General features: G+C 38.1%; 1 protein-coding gene across 2 annotated transcripts in view; it reads left to right on the forward strand.

Moving 5' to 3' along the window:
• Positions 1-857: 857 nt before the first annotated feature.
• The window catches only part of htr2cl1 (5-hydroxytryptamine (serotonin) receptor 2C, G protein-coupled-like 1), a 249,902-nt gene continuing 232,616 nt past the window's right edge, over positions 858-18,143 (forward strand). For both annotated transcript variants that reach the window (XM_078935954.1, XM_078935955.1), the window contains exon 1: positions 858-1,225. The gene's annotated coding sequence lies outside the window, so the exon portion shown is untranslated. The remainder of the gene's footprint in view (positions 1,226-18,143) is intronic.

The following is an 18,143-nucleotide window of genomic DNA, read 5'->3' on the forward strand; positions in this document are numbered from 1 at the left end:
CATTTTTGGGTAATTTCAACATATTTTTTTCACAGTGTATTACACAATTTTTTAAAATGTTAATGTTTGAAGAAAACATATATGAGGATAAACTATAAATGTGTTAGGTAGTTATTCATTGTTCAGATGTTTGGATTAAGTAACTAAACAACAAAGTGTGTTCGGTCAGTTTATTATTATATGTAACTAAAAAGGGGAAAACAAAATACAATAAAAGTGTAAAAAAAAGCTACTCAGTTGAACTTATTTTGTTGCACTATTCCCAAATGTAGCTAAATTCCCTGTTTCTGCCGTTTTATTTTTATTTTTTTCGTTTTTTTATTCCTTGGTCCTCTTTGAAATGACTCACTGTCATTTTCATCAGCTGATGAGATGAATCAGGCGCTGCAGCAGGGCCCACATGTCACATACAGGCTGCGGATCCTCAGGACCAGCATAAAAGAAGGTTTACTTTGTTCCTCTAGGGCTCTGATTCAGATTAATCAGTTATGCTTTGCTGGCCCAACAGTTTATTGCCATGACATTTACTTTCAGTCACTAGAACTTGAGAGGATGAACTACCACAGCAGTCAAAAATCTGTATCTGAGATACTCACTGACGCCCTTACCAAAATAATTTAATAGTTTGATGGAAAATATTTTTAAATGCAGTTTTTTTAAACTGTTCTTGAAGATTTCTATCCAAATTTTCGTTCGTTCAAAAAAATGAAGCTCAAACAGAGCTGCAACAAGAAAAGCCTCTGGATCTGAGGCATTGTGTGGACCACGAACTCATGCATAGCCACTGAAGCGCGTCGGAGTGAGCGGTACCTGCCTCTCCCTCCTCCTCTCTCTGCGTTCCTCCCCCTTTCATCTCCATTCTGTGGGTGTCCTGCAGCCCGATTGCTTCTCTTTCCTGCAATCCTGCTCCCTAGAATTGAAAGTTTATCCAAAGGAAGAGGATTTGGGATCATCTAAGCAGTTTCGACTGATTTCGTTTCACTGTGCCCCGTGGACAGAAGCGGAGCGAGTCCCTGTGCGCGCTCGACATCCACTTCTGAGTCCACCGTGCTCGCCGTGCTCCTTGGCTGCTGGGATGAACTAGTCTAATGCCGCTCTTCCAAGAGCCAGACTGACTCCGGAGGTAGTGCCGTTTAGACCACTGCATGCAAACACAACTGAGGAGAAGGCACGGACACTCAGCTTCAAGCACCGAGAGATAAAGAGACGAAAATTGTCCTCACTGGTGAGTAAACCCCATCTGCAGATTGCGCATGAATGAAAGAGGAAATGTGATGCGCTCTAGCGTCTTTGACATCTATTGGAGGTCAAGGTTTCTGCCAGATTTATTTTCCACGATAGTCTGTTAAAGTATTAAACATTTGACTTTGTCTTCTAATATAAAAAATGTTAAACTTGTTCGAAATTTCCTCAAACTTTTTTGGAAACCATTGAGCTGAATGAGGGAATTTGACTGACGCGCGGTCTGGGCACGAAGCCTCTCCAAGAATGCAACATCCCTGCGTACAAGTGGGGGGGGAAATAGTCAAAAAGGAAGAAACGTGACTCATCTGTTAGAGTTGAAGCTTGTCGTTGTACAAAACAGCTTCTAGGTGCTGGAAATGCAGGTTTTGTTGCTTAAAAATAGTTTTGGTTCAAGTATTGTTGAGATATAGGGGACGCTTTGTCCTACAGTGTGTCCTTAATGTTTGTGCTCCAACTGTGAGCAGATCCGGGGTCTGCCAGCTCTTCATTCTATCTGGAGATGTGGGATCCGCTGAGTCCAGCTCTGGTTTAGCGCGTCCACTTGCTGAGGGTGTGGCTGTGCGTTCATTTGCCCAGATTTTTTTTTTCTTTTGACATTTATTTTGCTTCTCGTCCCTGACAAAGGTGTGAATCAGGAATAAATACCTTCACCACACAGTCTGTTCACCACAGTGTGGGTGCTTGAGCGCGCGCACCCGTTTATTTAATGATCGTCCACTAAGCTTATTGTCCCCTGGGAGGATTAGTGCGTTGGAACATTTTGGGACCTTTCTTTGTGTGTCTGTGTGCGTGTGTGTCTTTTTAGCAATTTAACTACATAATCTGGGAGACAAAACGCTGCATGCGTCACTAACACCCTAGAGGCAACAACAAGTGGCAATTTATTATCCACATTTGTCAAAAAATACCAATGGCTCGCCAAATTCAGTGATGGGTTAGATTGGACTGATTGTAAAATCCTAATTAGTGCCTCACATGGGAACATATTACTCCTGATAAAGTGTCACATTTAAGCTCACCAGCAGATCTAAATATTCTCACGCTCAGCGGAATGCCTCATGAATACCATCACATTTATAGCATTCTGAAATGCATTAATTTTAACCTCAGTCCAGTTCAAGTTATGTTTCCATCCATCTTTCTCTTTGGGTCAACGTTTCAATTTCCAGTTCAGTTTCATTTATTGATGTGAAAAGGGAAAGGAAACACCAGTAAAGCCTCTAAAGAGATGAGGTGTCACCCAGGCTGGCTCTATTAACAGACTGCAAATTAGTAATTTAGCCGATTATCTTGAGTTCATGCTGGATTCATCAATTTAGATGAAAATATAACTTATTTTAACTGAGCTAGAATTGATCAAGCTACACATAGAGGAAGGTCCTGTCATCCAAATAAAACATGAAGGAATTGGAAACCATATTTTTGTTGGATTTTTTAGTGCAGCAAGTGGCATACCTGAAATATGGAACTGCAACGCTACATTCACACGTTTATGTGTGTTTCAGGCTTGCATTTTCAAAACTCTTGTTAAGAGTTATTAAGTTGTTTTTGGGCTCTACGTATAAAACGCACAGCCATTGAATGCATGTCAAAAGTTTAACTTTGATTAGTCAAGAACTCAGATTTGGTAGTGATGTATGGGTAGTGTTCTTTTTATACATGGAAGTGCCAACCGTTTGAAAATGTATCATAGAGGAGAAATCAATTTTAGCTGTTCATGCCCGGCTGGGATTCTATGACACCATGTCTTTCATATATTCGAATAGAGATGTGAAAGAAAAAGCCCGGAGCAAGATTTGCAACATGTGCACTGCTTTGACATTTCGCACCAAGCCTTTTCCTACTATGAGTAAATGTGCTAGTATTGTTTAGCCACAGACCTATGTGAACACCATATAATAAAAGTACATTCAAGAATGCCAGGTAAGGATTTTCTTGAATGTGAGTTTAGCCCATGGTGTTTACGCTGGACGAGCATGGTGGAGATTCTCCGTCTTCTTTTTCTTCTGTTTACTTGCACATGTCCTACACCTACAGTTGGAAAAAGCTTGGTGCGAAATGTCGAAGCAGTGCACATGCCGCAAATATTGCTCCAGGGTTTTTCTTTCATAGCTCTATTCCAACATATGAAAGACTTAGTGTAATATAATTCCAGCTGAACATAAACAGCAATTATGAATTTCTGCTCCATGAGCAATTTTTCGTTTTTAGTTTTAGTGAACTAAAAGGGATGCCATCCACCCGTCACCACCAAATCAAAGTCCCTGATTGGTCAAGATTCAACCTGGTTTAACTTGCAATGAGCGTTCAAACTAAAAACGGTCGTAGAAACCTTTATAGCAACGCGTGAACACGAGAGTTTTGAGCACAAAACGCACATTTACATAGACTTTTGATTGAAAGTGGCCTCTTGAACGGATGTTGCTGTGGGTGGTGTGAGTGTAGCTTGACAGTAACTAGATTGTGCAATTAAAAGAAAAAGATAAATATAATGTTGTAAATACAGTAATACAGTCAACATAGTCAAAATGCAGTAATAATAGACAAACACTGCTTTGGTGGATATTGCTATTTTTTAAGTACTGGACAGCAGCAATACTTAGTGCCAAAGTAATTGCAATAGCAGTAGTCCTTAAATTATCTATAATGAATTAAACCAGTCTTAATATTGGTGTTGCCTCCATTCCAATGGAGCAAGATCAATACTTTGTTTCCCTGTTATCTGTACACTGACTCCATTTATGCTTTACTTTTCTCCCCAACTCTGCTGTTATGTGATGTTACCTTTAATTCACGTCATGAAGGCTGAACAGTGAAAATGGTCTGCATGATCATTGGTGGCCAAGATTTTCCATTAGTTCTCCTGCTGTGCAGAGCCAATAAGATAATAGGAGAAGCCCATCATCTATCAAGCTGTCTGTTTACACTTTTGCCATCAGGTGGAAGGTATAGAAGCGATCCAGCTGGATGCTGAACAGTTTCTTACTCTGAAACTGTCACTGCCAAAAGGACTGTTCTCAGCTTCTTATTTTTAAATAAATCGAAATATTAATTTACTTTTGTTGAATTACTTAACTTTTTTATGAAACAATTTGAAATGGTTATTTGTTTTGGTTTTTAAGTGCAGTAGAAAAGCACAACCTGTCCCTAGAAAATACAGACAAATCGATCTTCTTCACATAGCACAGAGAGGAGCACCATGTGGAGAATTTGCATGGCCATCAGTAAAAATGTAAACTGCTGAGTGTGGGAAGGTTATTCATTACTTAGGCAACACCGCCAGTTTTATTTATTTATTTGTTCATTTTTTACAAATACTGAAAGGAAAAGTCAGAGCTGTGGAAGAAAGCAGTGAGGAAGGAAAAACATCACACTGATGGTGTCAGGGAGCCAGCACACAGGCAGAGGTCCCTGATAAAAAAAGAAAGCATAAATTACATTTATTCCATTTTCACTTCAGAGTCAATTCATTCTGTCTACCTCTTTTTGGCCCAATGGATAACTAACAAATACAAACCTATGCAGGAAGAAAAAAAAAAACTAAAAATGAATGAAGCTGCAGAATTTTTCTGCAGCAAGCTAATGCTACGTCCACACCGGGCATGTGTGGGGGATGTTCGAGAATGTGCACAACATAGGTTTTAAATTTGCTTTTAGCATATGCTGTTCATGCTAGTCTGCCTTTACGGATACTAGGGCACTCACTCTGCCACATGACAAGAGTGTAACAACAAACGCACGAGCATGGCAGAGCGGCCACTAGCAAAAACATCCAAAAAGTGGAAGTATTTTTCCAAAGTAGATGCAGGTAGCACACGATGTCATAACCCTTGTGCTATCCTAGGCACTTTAACGTTGGGAGTTGGGTCATCTAGACCCACTAGACAGTGCTCTGAACCATTTTTCTTCAATGATTTGTGATCTTCACTGGTGTCCATGGATTACATGAAATCTTTCCACCTTTATCCACCTTTGTCATGGTAGGAAGAACACGTCAAAGTAAGGGTGGGGTCATCTAAGATAGCACAAGGGTTGAATGTAACAAAAAAGTGACTTGTAATGGCGGTAATGCCAGTGACCTGTCCAAACACCACTCTAATTTACACTATATTCTAGCAGAGAGGTGTACAGTACGGACATGAAAACGGACATGAAAACTTGCAAAGCGACATGTCAATTCGAAAGTTTTTAATAAGGGAACCTCGACATGCACATGTTCACACGTTTGCATAGACTTTTTATAGGAAGCAGTCGTTCGAAAACATGTTCTCAAGCCCGTTGTGAACTGAGCATGAGGCCAGATCTGACTTTTAATAGTTAAATGAATGTGGATTTTTATTCAGTTTAATTGAAGCTTGATTTGTTTGCATTTGTCTGAAAAACATTTTATTTTTAGATAAAATTTTTGCACACAGCCATTATTGAATGAGTCTGACTATGACCTTCAGCTTAGAGATTTCATCTGCAGAGCCTCAATTCGAGCTCTCCACCGCTCCATAAGGGCTTTTTGTCCATTTAATATGACACAATGAGTATTTAACTGAAAGCACATTGTTTTCCTTTGTGAGTTTACTGTCACGATCCTCATAAAGGAAAGTAGAGACAAATTCCAGCACCAAACACCAAACAGAACCACCAAATTGTTCCTGGGCTGCATCTGCAGCTCAGCGCTCCCCCCGGGGATGGGTAAAGCGTGGGGAACGAATTTCACACAACCAGGTGTGTGACAACTTTTGGGACTTTAACCTAACCAGAAATTGTGTCTGTCAATACAAGTAAATATTGTATCTGCCCTGCAGATATGTCCTTGGTTGTGTTTTTTGACTGTGGATGCCATCTATTTCAAAGAAGGGTGCTTGCCTTGTCTCTGTTTCAAGTTAATTGCAAAACGTACTTTGATCCTATGGATTTTCTCGCCATGAAACCAAATATGTCACAATGAATATTTTCTAGACAGAGAAAGGACACTGATATTCAAATGAATTGGATCATTGTTGTTTTTCATGACATCACCAGCATGTTTTGTGTATCATTTTCATAGGGATGAATGCCCTGCCAAACAGAATTCAAAAAGGTTGTATTTTTCAGACAAAACGTTGAGAGGGAGGTAAAGATCAACCACACAAACTAATATGATCTGAGGTGTTTACGCAAGGCCTCGCACAGTCATTATCCCATCTTCAGAGGGACTACCCCCACCCCCACACACTCAAAATGCCACATCAGTCGATCCCATTCATCTCTTTTTAGATTTATGGATCCAGTCTGGGGAGGGGGGGTTTGCAGGCTTGACATATGTTGTCATTTCAGTGTGTGAAGAAAGCACCAAGAATTGAAAGCCTTTTCTGTTTGCACAAACAGCACTTCCAAACAAACAGCACTTCAATGAATCAATAGAATTTGACAAACAGTCTGATGGTAGAGAAAATGAAATGGAAAGTGATTAGTGGTGTGTTTTTACGGATGTGATAAGGTATATATTCTGGTAATGGACAGTCTGGCTGTTTTGACTTGGCTTACTAAAAAGAGCCATCTCATCCAGTTAACAAGCGACTCCTCAATTTAGCTATATTTGTTATTTGTTTTTGTACCAATAATAATATGAAAAAGAAGCTACTACGCCACATATGACCTGTGATGCTACATGGCTCTTTAAAATACATTTTAAAGTAAAAATAAATGTCAAATTTCACATAAACCTTAAATTAAAGTACATGCAATTATTACCTTTTATAACTTTACATGATCAGAAATCCAATGACCTAATTAAATTTATATATATATATATATATATATATATATATATATATATATATATCCCTCCCAGTTGCCTTGATTTAACTCCCAGAAGGAACAATAACGTGGACAAATTGAGGACAGATACAAGTACCTTGGAATTCTGCAGGCAAATGGCAACCTGGAGCAGGCAACAAGGAAAGCTGCAACAGCTAAATGCCTCCAATGAGTAAGTCAAGTCCTGAGAAGCCGGCTCAATGGCAAGAATAAGACCCAGGCAATAAACAGCTACGCACTGCCAGTTATCAGATACCCTGCAGGAATAATAAGATGGCCAAAGGAAGAGAAACAGACCACGGATGTTAAAACACGAAAGCTCCTCACCATGCATGGAGGGTCCCATCCCAAATCCAGCACCCTGAGACTGTATGCTAGCCGCAAGGAAGGAGGCCGATTACTAGTGAGCGTTGAAGCCACTATCTATGATGAAACTTCTAAGATGCATGAATACATCAAGTTCAAGGCCCCAACTGACAGTGTGCTCAGTGAATGTCTCAATGGAGAGCAAAGGATACAGTGCTGGAGGACAGATCCTCATGGGAGGACAAAGACCGGCATGGGATGTACCACCGGACCATAACTGAAGTGGCTGATATCTAGAAGTCCTACCAATGGCTAGAAAGGGCTGGCCTACAGGACAGTACTGAAGCGCTCATCCTGGCAGCTCAGGAACAAGCCCTGAGCACTAGAGCAATAGAGGCTCAGATCTACCACACCAGATATGACCCAAGGTGTAGGCTGTGCAAAGACTGGAAACCCCAAGGTCAAAATGGGAAACACCTCCGAAGGTGGTAGAGAATAAGAGAAGCAAATTTTGTGCTTCCTTCCTGTGGGACTTTCAGATCCAGACTGATAGGATGGTAATGGCGAACCAACCAGACATTGTAGTGGTGGATAAAGAACAGAGGAAAGCCGTTGTGGTGGATGTGGCAGTGCCAAGTGATGGAAACATTTGGAGTGAATGTGAGAACTAGAGAAAGCATGGACAGTGAAGGTGACAGTGGTGCCCGTGGTAATTGGAGCACTCGGGGGAGTAACCCCCAAGCTGGAGGAGTGGCTACAACAGATACCTGGAAAGACCTCAGACCTCTCAGTCCAGAAAACGTCAGTGCTAGGAACAGCTAAGATACTGTGCAGGACCCTCAAGCTCCCAGGCCTCTGGTAGAGGACCCAAGCTTGGAGGAGAAACCACCGGCAGAAGGGTGAGAGGGGTGTAAATATATATTTTTTAAGAAAACAAAAAACAAAAACATCCAGATGGCTTTATCACTTATGACGAAGTGCATTAAGGGTTTGATTCCTTTTCTATTTTAAATATTTCAGTTCGGAATTTATTCAACTTCCACTCATGGAAAAAATAAACAACAAATTCAGAGTCAGCAGAAAAATGCCAATGTTAAACATGTATGAGGTGCTGAAGGAATTTTAAACTCTATTTTTGGCTATTCACAAATAGGGATGGGTTATCGTTAAGGTTTCAACGGTACTACTACTCTTATTGATATTGTTTATCGATCCGGTATTTTACGATACTCTTATGGATACTTTATGAGGGCGAAAAATAAATAAATAAATAAATAACAAATTAAGAACATAAAGTGTTTCATTTCCTCATTATGCAACATCATTGTTTTTTTAACAAAACATTTTACTTTATACATGAAAACGTTACATACAAACCTGGAATGCACGTGGATGTGCTAGACCAGGGGTCAGCAACCTGTACCTCTCAAAGAGCCTTTTGGATCAGTTTCCCAATGAGATGAAAGCACAGGGAGCCGCAACACTAGGCGTGTTAGAAAAAAGGTTTTTGTCGATATATCGTAATAGTTCATTTGGCAATACTTGTATTGATTAAAATGCTGTCAAGATATGTATTTAATTATTTAATATAATTATTTGTATTTTTTATGAGCGTGATGTTTCCTGTGATCTTTTGTCCATTTTCCACAACCTTGAATAGACCTTTCCATCTGTCAAACACCCAGAGTTAAGAAAGAAGATTGAGATGATGGAAACAATTTCACTTTGATGCAGACTCCTTTTCTATTTATTTATCATTATTTTTTTTAATCCAGTGAACCGAATAAATTATATTAATTTTATGGATGACAACTATTGTTTATTAGGAAGAAGCTGTTAGTTTGTTGCGGGTCTGGAATCATAAGCGGTGAGTCTAAGCTATAATTTCTGTGCTAACAGTACGAGTTCGGTCATCTATATTTTGCAAATTGATTATTGGACAGCAAATAAGCATATTCCTGGAGTGTTTGTTTGGTAGTTCTCTTGGGAAAAAAGCTCAACTGAAAATGGAGTAAAAACGTGCTGCAGCCAAAACCACATATGAATATACCACTGACGGGTGCTGTCGAGGCTAAATAACTCTCTTGGTGTGGTTTGTTTTCTGTGGTCACTGGGATTACACTAGACTGCATACCAAAGCAATCAAACTAAGATGCCTAAACAATGTGTTTTGGTAGTCAGTCATTAACCAAATACAGGTATTGTCCCTCAGGTGAAAAAGCATACTAATATAATACAAAACCAAGGCTATGATCACAAACCGGGTGTATAACTTGAAAGGTTTGTTACAAGTTAGAATTTTAAAACAGAAACTTTCTGATTTCCCCTTCAATGTATCTATTAGATGAGGAAATTCACTTCTAGTTGTAATATGTTGTAATCCATGACATACTTCCTATGATTTTTTTTGCTAAAAGCATTTCACAAATATATCCTCTTTTTTTCATGCAATTTCACTTTTTTATATTTTTTTGGAGACGGTAATGTTTTATTTTTGTCCAGAATAAAGTTATCACAACACGTGTAATATTTATTTGACTTAAAGAATTGATTTATATTCCTATGATCCAATCAGATTAAGCTGTCTGAGGCAACTTGTTATTTAAATCAACCTATACATTATAAAATCCTTTCAAAATGAAATCAATACATTATATCGATAAAGGAAAATGCTGTTTGGATTGAGGCATGGTAGGTTAATTTTACTATAATATAAAAATGACCAAATGCCATCACAGCATAACTTGAAACATCACACATGTGATGGCAGCAAAAATAATGATCAGTCCAGCCTTACAGTCAAATGTGTGAAAACACTTTTAATTTAGCAAATACAATGTGACCATACAGTGTGGTAGAATGTTCTAAAAATGTTCCAGTTGTATTATTTTGATGCAGCAAAACAAAAGTGGGCTGAACTTTATTAAACTAAAATGTGAATGGATTTGTTGTTTTCCTGTTTGTTTGTACACATATTAATTTACAATTAAATATCTAGCAAGAAATCCAAGGAATCTGGAAAACTTCACCTGCACTGTTTAGTATAGGGACGATAACCGCACGTATTTTTTTTTTTTTAAAGTTCTGCACAGGGTGCGTGATTGGAACTAGGCCATTAAGCTGCTCTGCCTGGTGCGTTCACGGAGCTTCAGTACATAGGACTCCAAGAGCCACACAGACTAACTTAGTCCGCTATATATTCATGAGGAAAAAAAACCCGCCGAACCGACCATAAAACCGCCCAGATTATGCATACCCGCCCAAAGTCTCTTTTACCCGGCAATTTAGAACCAAAACCGCCCAATCGGGCAGGAAACCACCCAATTTGGCAACACTGGACACAGCGCGCTGACACACATACACATAGTCATTCTACAACACCTCTATAGTTAGTTCATTAGTTAGAAATGTAGTAATTAGTTGTTACAGGTATTTGTTAGTAAAGAATACCACGTTGTAATTGTATTAATTTGCGACGCGCGCATGGGGGGGGGGTGAGGTGGGGGTAGTTAACCGTGACACCCACCCCCTGCTGGTTCATCACCGCGGTGAGTCACACTGGTTGAAGTTTTGGCTTAAAATTGTCCTGGATCATTTTTAGGTCAGTAAACCAGATCAAATCGGATCATTTAAAATGAACCAATATTGACTAGGATTCATATTGTCAACCACAAATTAGGAAATGAATGGAATCGTTGTCCCTAGTTATTACTGAATAAGAGGGAAAAAACTACTTTTGGTTTTTAAGTGCTTTCTATGGAACATTAATACAGAACTTGATGGTGTTATGGTGCTTTTGGGTGTTTTATTCAGCTCTTTTTGCCATTTTTAATTGTCCCTCTGAACATGTGTGCTGTTATATGACGTGATAGGCTGTTCTTCTACAACAGTCATCCTCAACCCCTGTTTATTCTAACACATCTCCTTCATGGCCTTTCTTCCTCCATTCCTCATCTTTGGAGTTCTACTGCTTGTCCCTGGGTTCCAAAGTTCGGCTCAGTCTCATATGTTTTTTGCATGTTCCAGTAGGGGGTAATGATGTCGTAGGGCCTCTTTTGCTCTTCTGGCTCTTTTTCTGGCATACTCATCTCATTTACACATTAGTGAAGGCAGGAATGTGGCTTTTCTTAAATCAGGTTGGACTATAGCAGTCTGCTCATGAGTAGATGTGCTGGCGAGTAGGTCGTACTTATAATTGGTGTGTTCTGAAAGTACAGGAGGGCTGAGTGCCTGTCAGTTCCTGTATTCTCGGCTCTTTTTAGGACATTTGTGACATTCTGAGTAGTTCTCTTTTCGATGCCATTTGTCTAACCGATTCCGTGTGCTGTTGAAGCCGCAGTATTCAACTAACATCTTTAACTCTACACTGAGAAATCCATGTGTTCTGCTCAAAGTTTCATTGGTGGCCTCACATAATGAGACATAAACTACCCTGATCCAGCTCCTAAAGTCTTCTATGGAATATTAAGAACATTTGGAAGATGGTCAGAACAAACAGTTCTCCTTTATACTTCAAAACATCAACTACAGCTTTCTCCCATGTCCGGGATTTGCATAGATCACACATTTCATAATAATTCCCCTTAATCACCCAATTTAGGTTCCTTGAATCTAAACAGCGATAGAAATATTAGTGATTATTCTTCTCTGTCATTACCATACCCGTAACTCATTTTATAGGCTTTGTAACTCCAAATCAGACCTCTCTTCCAATGCATCAAGTCTTTCTTTTAAACTGCCTGACTAAAAAAAATGCATTTTTGAGCAGCTATTCACAACCAACCAGGCACTGTTGTCTTTGTAAATGTGATTTACCCTAAGAAACTCTTTAAGACCTTGACACCCAGCATCATAGCATTTCACACACTCTTCCTTCGAGCTTGGCAGCTTTTAATGCCCCATGGTGTCAAGTCTTCCAATTCTTATCAGGAGCTCCACATATGCTTTCCTGCTCAGTAGTGACAGGTTTGATGCATCTAGGACAAAGGTTCAGCAGTATATTTTTTGCAACTGCTGTAAACTGGGGGTTTTAGGACTGTTTTGGGATTAATTTGTGCTCCTCTCCGGGCAACTAACATTGTCCCAGTGTTTTCCAGCGTATGGTGTTCTGGTAATCTATTTGGAAAAGCTTGTTCAGCTCATTAGCTTCAGCAGCCATGCCTTACTCAAATCTAATTGATTGTTTCACTGTATACACATTGTGTGTTTGTGGACTAGCTTGTCTTTTGGGCTATTTTGGCTTAGGGTGCCTGTAAGCAACGAGTCTGCATCTGTGGACTCAATCTCTCACGGCACAGAACTAATTTTGGTAAGTGATATATTTTAGCTGTATAGTTTCAGTATTTTGCCTCAAATGCAGGAAAGTTTCTGAATTTGTATGATTTGCCACATTTGTCACTGTTCTTTTGTTGTGTGGTTGTGAGGGCTAAAAGAGAAGGACAAAAGGTGAACAGCATGAAGCAGAAGACTTTGGAAGGGTGGTAAAATACCAGAGTGGAAAGACATTACAAATGAAAAACAACAGTTTCATTGTTGTTTTAGTTTTTATTTAAATAAAAAAATACTTTTGTCATGTTTGCAATGCTTGAAGAGCAAATAAATTCTAAATTTACATAAAAACGGAGGGGAGAGGCAAGTCTGGTCCAAAACCTTTGCCCCTGTAAGCCTCTGGGTAGTACATGTATTTTACATTAAAATTGTAAAGTTCACAAAGGATTCAATGCCATACACAGGAGTTAATTAAATATCACCAAACTACCATACAATTCCAAACACAGAGTTTAAACAGTCTTTTGCACATGTTGCATGACTTTGTCCAAATGTGACAATTTAATAATAACCTTAAACTGAGAGAGTACTAATGACCCCCTCCCCCTCAAATAAATAAATAAATAAATAAATAAATACATGTTTCCTCTGCATCCTATGGTCCTAAATTTATGATGTAAAATAATTTGATTTTTTTATGAAAATACATTGCAGGATTTTTGATACCTTTTCAGAAGCAAAACATTAAATAACAAAATCACTCTGAGGGAAAGATCATTTTGTAGAATTAAAAGGAACTTTAGACACAATTTTTTTCATTAATACTTCAAGAGTTGAAGCCAAAAAACAGTAGAAAATAAAAGTTCAGACAAATTCATCACCAGCTGTTTTAATTTAGTATTATGAATACGGTATATAAAATATGTATTTAAATACAACAACACGGGACGTTAATTACTTGTCAGTTGTCATTCAACAGGGTTATTGGAACATAAAGCAACAAAAATTATAGGCTAAACATGTTAGAAGTACACATTTTTATTAAACAATTATCCTATGCAATACAAAAGGTACATTTGTCTAAATGGTCAAAATAATCAAATCTTACTGTCTTCTGCAACAATATATGAACACCCAGGTCATTTCTTTTAAAACCATAAGTTTTCTGCAAGTCAAATAAATTGAATGAATGCTGTGGAGGCACGTAGAAAATCCCACCGTCTTCAAATGTTCTCCTTCACATGTTCTAAGAACATTTTTCCTTGAAAAATACAAGGACTTTTATCATTTGACTCAATTCATGTCCAAAACTTTTGAGCCTTTAAGCTTACGACTAAAACGGACCAATTCTGAAACCACATCCACCACACAGCTCATGTGAATGTGCAGGTAAACTGTAAAAAAAAAGTCAACATCTCTGAAATTGAGGTGACTCTTTTCTATCTTTGCAAAATCAATGCATTTCAAAGACAATGCTTTTTAGTTTCCGTTGATGGGTTTGGGCAAAAGTCTTCATGATTTTTTTGAAATAATTCTGTTTTCTCCGTGTGTTTTGCCTCAAATCTGGTTATCTAAAAGTGGAGAGTTAGGGCCAAACATTAGAGGTTAGAGGGGGCAATGGTATCAAGTTGTGTGTTTTTAGTAACTTTTTTGATAAGCTGATAATAATCATTAAAGGAATGATTCGGGCAGAAATTTGGTGCTAAAAAACAGGAGCGACAATGGTCTACATTGTACACTTCCTTTTGACATTTTCCCCAAATATTAATGGATATTTACGACAAAGCAAGGTTTTTCAATAGCATTTATACCACCAGTTACTCCTTGTTCATATTGATAAATGGTTGTTTTGTTGAACATAGCTATAGGTGTTAATCTTTAAATTTCCTCATGTTTGAACTTGATTTTGCTGTTTGAAGGTAGCTAACTATTAACTACATTTTCTGGTATTTCATGTATAATGTTGACAGCATGGTTGTCAGAGACGATAAAACGCTGCACTTCACCAAGTAAACATTTATTCCACAAGTTCCTACAACACAGCCTAGTATTTTTCCTGACATTACTCATATCTCTTGAAAATTCCCCCTATTTCTTTCACTGTTTGTTGAACTCCACTGAACAAGGCTTAACTGACAAATCAGCCACATACTATGAAGTAGTTTGTTGCTGATCTGTCAGCTACATACTATAAAATAGTTAGGCGGTGCTTCCTTACAATGCAATGCAAACTGACCTCAAACTTTTTACCAAGGTAACAACCAAATTAGGATGGCAAACAAAATTTCTGACAGAATTTCAAGTGCACTTCTAACAAAACTGGATCATACCTATTTTGTCAAGTTGGCTGATTCAGTTGAGAAGCTTTGATCTAATATTCTTGGGTCTTTATGGCATAGTCCATTATGACTGTTGTGAAGGGTCATCTGCGCAAATATGTATATATAATGTGAGGCCTGGTCGTAGCAGATGCCAAACACGTAGAGTGCTTTGAAATACCCATCAAAGGCTAAAAGTAAAGACTTAGCTATGCAGGGGATGGGCTGTCCATCGGAATGTAGAGCTGCCTACTGGACTGAGACTGTTGCTTCTTGAAGGTTGCTGCATGACTAAAGCAAGATTTATAAGGATTTATACATGATTGATATTGAATGTGAGCAACTTCACTTTGATGCCCTAAAATCTAGGCTTTGACACTCTGTCCATTTTCACATTAAAGGTGATTGAACACATTTAATATCCGGTAAAAACAAATGGACCTGCAGGAGAGAACCTGAGCTTGTTTAAAAAAAAACACAAAAAAAGATTACAAAAAACTGTGAAACTCAGTGAGAGCTTTACCAAGCTAAACATACTAGGGTCTATATAATTGATAAACCAACCCTTCCCTTACTCCTACCTAGGACAATATTGATGTCTGCCACCCCGCCAAACATCTCTAAACTGATAGGTGGTGCAGAGAGCCAATGAAGGCTGAAGGGGGTCAGCCCTTAGGCAACAGCCTAGTACCCATGTTAGCAAAACTTCCTTCAACCGTCTCGCTACCCACTTAAAATTTCCCTCTGAACTCCAACCTTCATTCCCGGATCACATTAATTTTTTTTCCTCATACCAACATGGAAGGCACAGGCAGAAAGTAGATTTTCTTTTTTTTTTTTTTTTTTTTTTACCACCTTTTACAATAAGACTAGAATATTATTTACAGCTTGCTAGACACTGGTAGAGCCTCTCTCAAATGCCTGTGGTTAATCATCTAATATCTTTGCCCTTGTAGACATTCTGGGTTGGTCGGACAGCACTTTAAAGCAATACATCTTTTGAATTGCTCTATTTTGTTTTTTATGACTAGAGTTTTAAGTTAATTAACATCAGTAGAGTAAGGAAATGTTTACTTTCACATCTGACAATGTCCTGCAGGTCATTGATTCTGTCTACATTTTTCACTGAACAAACAACTGCTTTCATAATGAAGGTTTTTCCTTTTTTAACCTTTCCCTTTATTGCAAAATATTGTTTGTTACCTTAGCTGTGAGAGGTAAAGGGAACCCTAAAAATGATTGTATGGTGGCACTCTTGCATCGTGTATCACATCACTCTGCAATCATCCATACGTTTCCCACAAGTCTTGCATCTGTGTAAGCAGACAGAGATAATTAATGTGCTTGGTTTAAATACAGCAGAGGAAGATTTGATGAAGTTATATTAGTTATATTAGTTCTCCTGTCCAAGTTTCCCAAGACTCATATGGCAGTAGTTATGTGCAGCAACAACAACTGGTGCATACACATTGTTTGTAGAACGACTGGTGATGGGCAATTAAAGATAATGGTTATTAGTTAAAGCTTTCAGTTGTGGGTTGGAAGAAGAACATCATACAATTCTCATCAGACTGTTTAAATCAGGGGTGCTCACACTTTTTTGGCATGTGAGCTACTTTTGAGATGTCAATGTCTTGAAGATCTACCTATATATATATATATATGGTATTTTGAGACTAAAATACTGTTTAATAAACATAGTATTATGAAGTATTAATACATTAGATTGTTGAATTGATTACCCTAAATTAACCCTATAGGTGTGAATGTGAGTGTGAATGGGTGTGTGATTGTGGCCCTGCAATGGGCTGGCAACCTGTCCAGGGTGTAACCTGCCTTCATCCAACAAGGGCAGGCAGGGTTAGGTTGTCACCTAAAAAGGGATAAAACAGGTTTGGAAAAAGAATGATCGTATTTTTCTGAAGTTAAATCTTGAACTATCATTGTCATATAGAATTAGAAATATAGCTTTGATAAAGCTTTTTTAAATGTATTATAGACTTCACAAATTGTTCATGATTTTACAAATTGTGTTGAAGTGTGAAGTAATGCATGCAGCAGTTACACTTAATGAAGATATTTGTTACAAAAGAAAACAGAATTATTATTTTCCAAAGGAAGAACAGAGCACACAGATTGCCTTTAAGTTTAACCATTTGGGTTGTGTTTGTCTGCTTTTTCATTAAATAAACCGTAATGTGGAAGATTAGCAACCAATAAATCAAGGGGAATATTTACCTTTTTTTTCCCATTATTGCAGACCATAACAGTAGGAGAGGAAATGTCTTGGTGTAAAAAGAAAAGAAAAAGGATTTATTTTTTTCTTTTTATTGAATACAAATGTTGAAATCACTTGACTCTTCTTTTAAAGAAGTACAGAAGTAGCATCAATGCAATGATATATTTTAACCAGATTAAAAAAAAGAAATGTGCACTGTTGCTGCTGTCTCTTGAGAAGGAAGCATTAGTGTCCATAAACACGGTATATGGTCTGCTTTGTTGCGATTGTGAAGCTATAGAGTTGCATTGCTACATGTTGCTAGTTGAAAGATGGATGATTGCATTTTTCTATATGGTGAATCACATTATTTTACATAAATCTACGAGCAGTCAGAACATAAAGAAGTTGGACTGCTTAATAACGTAGAATGTCCTTTTTTAGTAACTTTGACTTTAATTGAGCTCACCTGACAAGCTAATTATCACAGTTGTCTCTGAGATTGATGTCAGTGATCCGAGGACATCCATTAGTTTAATTGAAAAAGAAACAATTTCATCTTAAATACAATTTGCATAATAACTTAGAATGCAGTGTATAATACATTTGAAAGCTCATAAATAGCTGATTACAGGCCCTTTAAGAAATAACCTAAGTCTTTAAAGAGTGTATCAATGCAAAGCTGCTGTCATTTGATTCAGAATCCATTGGAGTTATAACTGCGCACATGTGCTGTTGAGGTTGGATGGCTGATCAAGAAGAACCTGTGTATTTCAGGACCCAATTTAAGATGGTTTGCCAGTTAGTCTGGCTAATCTCCAAAATATTCCAATGGGGGTTATCTTGGGGTCTGAAAACAGCTCAGGTGGGACAGGGTTAATTGACTGGGTTATTGAGCCATGTTTCAAATTCCAGTTCTAGGTTCAGAAAGATGAGATTGTTCGGAATATCTATGTTTGATATTCACATTGTTTCATATTATGCAGATGTGAAAC

The sequence above is a fragment of the Oryzias latipes genome, chromosome 18 (genome assembly GCF_053564925.1).
Source record: "Oryzias latipes strain Hd-rR chromosome 18, Olatipes_Hd-rR_3.1".
Taxonomy (NCBI): Eukaryota; Metazoa; Chordata; class Actinopteri; order Beloniformes; family Adrianichthyidae; genus Oryzias; species Oryzias latipes.